The sequence below is a fragment of the Entelurus aequoreus genome, linkage group LG08, assembly GCF_033978785.1.
Source record: "Entelurus aequoreus isolate RoL-2023_Sb linkage group LG08, RoL_Eaeq_v1.1, whole genome shotgun sequence".
NCBI classification, from domain to species: Eukaryota; Metazoa; Chordata; class Actinopteri; order Syngnathiformes; family Syngnathidae; genus Entelurus; species Entelurus aequoreus.
The window spans coordinates 11,788,509-11,792,013 of NC_084738.1; the positions used below are offsets into that span (position 1 = coordinate 11,788,509).

A 3,505-nucleotide genomic window follows, 5' to 3' on the forward strand; every position below is an offset into this window, starting at 1 on the left:
AGTAAAAGTATAATAAGTAAAAGTATGATAAGCAAAAGTATAATACGTAAAAGTATAATAAGTACAATTACGATTTAGGGTTTTAGTTGTGGTTTGTGTGGTTTACAATTACATTTAATCTGTAAATAGGCTTTGGTAAGCGAAATATAAGCAATAATTTGGTCAAAAAATATGCCATGCCCCAATTAATTGCCATTGTTTTGAACTAAGTGTGTTTGTCAATATTTTTAAAAAATAGGCACAAAGACGCAATTTGTACGCAAATGGCCACCAAACCGATTCTCGCAATATATTTATTTGAAAAAACTTGTTTTTTAAAATCAATTCTTTAAAATGTATATTTTTTTTAATCGATTTTCGAAAATGATTAATCGATTTAGAATTGGATTATAGAATCGTGATTTTGATGTGAATTTTTTTTTTTTCAGCAGTCCCTACTTTTTCGTGAAAAAAGTTTACAAGAATAAATTCACATATTTTATTAGAAAAAAAGCACTACATTAAAAGAAAAAAAGAAAAAACGTTATGGAGATCAAACTGCATATTTTTTTATGACAACATTTAAATGTTTTCAAAGAAGACATGCTGTTATGTGAACTGAGTCGTACTATTTTCAATAAAAAATGATTTAAGTTGTACTTGTTTAAAAGACAAGTCGTAATAACAAAATGTTGGACTCTATTCAAACAAACTATAAATGTACCATTTTTTTCTCAAACAACTTTTTTGTGATTTTTTTTTCTAACCTTTATTTTTTCCTTGCAGTATCACGATATTACCCTCATAAATAATAGTACCCCTTCTTTCTTGTACAATTTTAACAACTTTATTCACGTAACCATGACTTTTACTTGAATTTCTATAGGGGTGTGAATCTTTCGACACCGAACGAGTCGATCCGATTCCGATTCTTGGGGTGATGATTCGTTTCAGAATGGATTCTCGATTCAACACGATTCTGTGTATTCAACGTATCATTTGGTATATTAATTATAACGAAACTTTTTCAAAGCAGCTTACAGGTAAGAAAAGCTCCTTCTGGTTGCATTGGAATGGCCTAAAAACGTATTTGATTTATTTAAAAAGAAAAGTTTGGACACGCCTTCTCATTCAATGCGTTTTCTTTATTTTCACGACTATTTACATTGTAGATTGTCACTGAAGGCATCACAACTATGAATGAACACATGTGGAGTTATGTACTTCACAAAAGAAGGTGAAATAACTGAAAACATGTTTTATATTCTAGTTTCTTCAAAATAGCCACTTTTTGCTCTGATTACTTTTTCGCACACTTTTGGCATTCTCCCAATGAGCTTCAAGAGGTAGTCACCTGAAGCGGTTTTTCACCTCACAGGTGTGCCTTATCAGGGTTGATTAGTGGACTTTCTTGCATTATCAATGGGGTTGGGACCATCAGTTGTGTTGTGAATGAGAAGGTGTGTCCAAACTTTTGGCCTGTACTGTGTATATTGGATCCCATATTTCAAGATATGACTCATTATTGTCTAATCTAAATGCAGTTTTTCTCCTGACATCATCTCCATACCTTGTGTATACCAGTCAATATCAACGTATACATTTAAGAAGCAAAGACGAGGAACACATGCTATTTTCCAGTATTTAAGGTAACCTTCAAAATTATGTTTATTAGATAAAACACTTTGCTTCGTAATTGTTTTCTTTATTTCACATGTCTGTGTGCATGTATCCAGTTTATTTCCTGGGGCCACTACACAGGTGTGCTTGAAGTTAATCCAGAGAATGCCAAGAGTGTGCAAAGCAGTAATCGGAGCAAAGGGTGCCTATTTTGAAGAAACTAGAATATAAAACATGTTTTCAGTTATTACACCTTTTTTTGTTAAGTACATAACTCCACATGTGTTCATTCATTGTTGTGATGCCTTCAGTGACAATCTACAATGTAAATAGTCATGAAAATAAAGAAAATGCATTGAATGAGAAGGTGTGTCCAAACTTTTGGCCTGTACTGTATGTATGTATGTATGTCTGTATATATATATATATATATATATATATATATATATATATATATATATATATATATATATATATATATATATATATATATATATATATATATATATATATATATATATGTATACACAAAACCCAAAACCAGTGAAGTTGGGTGTAAATGGTAAATAAAAACAGAATACAATGATTTGCAAATCCTTTTCAACCTATATTCAATTGAATAGACTGCAAAGACAAGATACTTAACGTTCGAACTGAGAAACCTTGTTATTTTTTTTACATCGACGTCCCACTGGGGTGAGTTTTTCCTTGCCCGTATGTGGGCTCTGTACCGAGGATGTCGTTGTGGCTTGTGCAGCCCTTTGAGACACTTGTGATTTAGGGCTATATAAATAAACATTGATTGATTTTTTTGTAAATATTAAAGTTAAAGTACCGCTGATAGTCACACACACACTAGGTGTGGTGAAATCCCCCTCTGCATTTGACCCATCCCCTTGTTCCACCCCCTGGGAGGTGAGGGGAGCAGTGAGCAGCAGCGGTGGCCACGCTTGGGAATCATTTTGGTGATTTAACCCCCAATTCCAACCTTTGATGCTGAGTAACAAGCAGCGTATGACTCAGGAGGTGGGGGGTTTGAACTCATGACCTACCAATCTCAGGGCAGACACTCTAACCACAAGGCCACTGAGCTGGATTAGCTCATTTGGAATGTACATAGTCATGAAAAAAAAATAAACGCATTGAATGAGAAGGTGTGTCCAAACTTCTGGCCTGTACTGTATATATTTTTAATAATAACAATTAGTTTGTTTTTTTAAAATAATTTTTAAAAAATTATGAATTAATTTAGAATCATGAATTACCATGAATTGATTAACGAGGACCCCGACTTAAACAAGATGAAAAACTTATTCGGGTGTTACCATTTAGTGGTCAATTGTACGGAATATGTACTGTACTGTGCAATCTACTAATAAAAGTTTCAATCAATCAATCAAAAATGTGAATCGATTTATTATCGATATATTTGATTTAACCTACGGTGCTGCGGGCCAACGAAACTCAAGTTACGGGGCCGCAAATGGCCCCCGGGGCCGCACCTTGGACAGCGATGCTTCAGCGACTCGAATGACTTTGAAAGGCGGTAACAAAAGAAGGGGAGTGTGACACACCCTTCACAGAGCAGCATGGGAGCTGCAGACGTCTCGTCACCAGCTAGGCGTCACATTGTCGCCTTACTTGCTAGTCCTGATTCCTGACCTTGTATACTGATATTTCACAATGACCTAAACCTTTCCTTTTTTTTCCCTCCGTCACACGCGGCTATGTTTTTGAGAAACAAGGGCCGGGACTACAAAACAAGGAGTTTCCTGTGTGCCGAAGCATGTAGGAGCTCCTCCCGTGTGAGTTGTGAATAGAGACGTCCGCACTCTCACACCCACACACACATAAGAGAGGCTTACAATATATCCAAACAGGAGGAGGAGGAGGAGGAGGAGGCCTA

The 3,505-nt window shown here is 35.3% G+C and overlaps 1 protein-coding gene across 1 annotated transcript in view; it reads right to left on the reverse strand.

Annotated features, from left to right (window-relative positions):
• pus3 (pseudouridylate synthase 3) overlaps positions 1–3,505 on the reverse strand; it is a 40,756-nt gene that overhangs the window by 23,835 nt on the left and 13,416 nt on the right. The window lies entirely within an intron of this gene.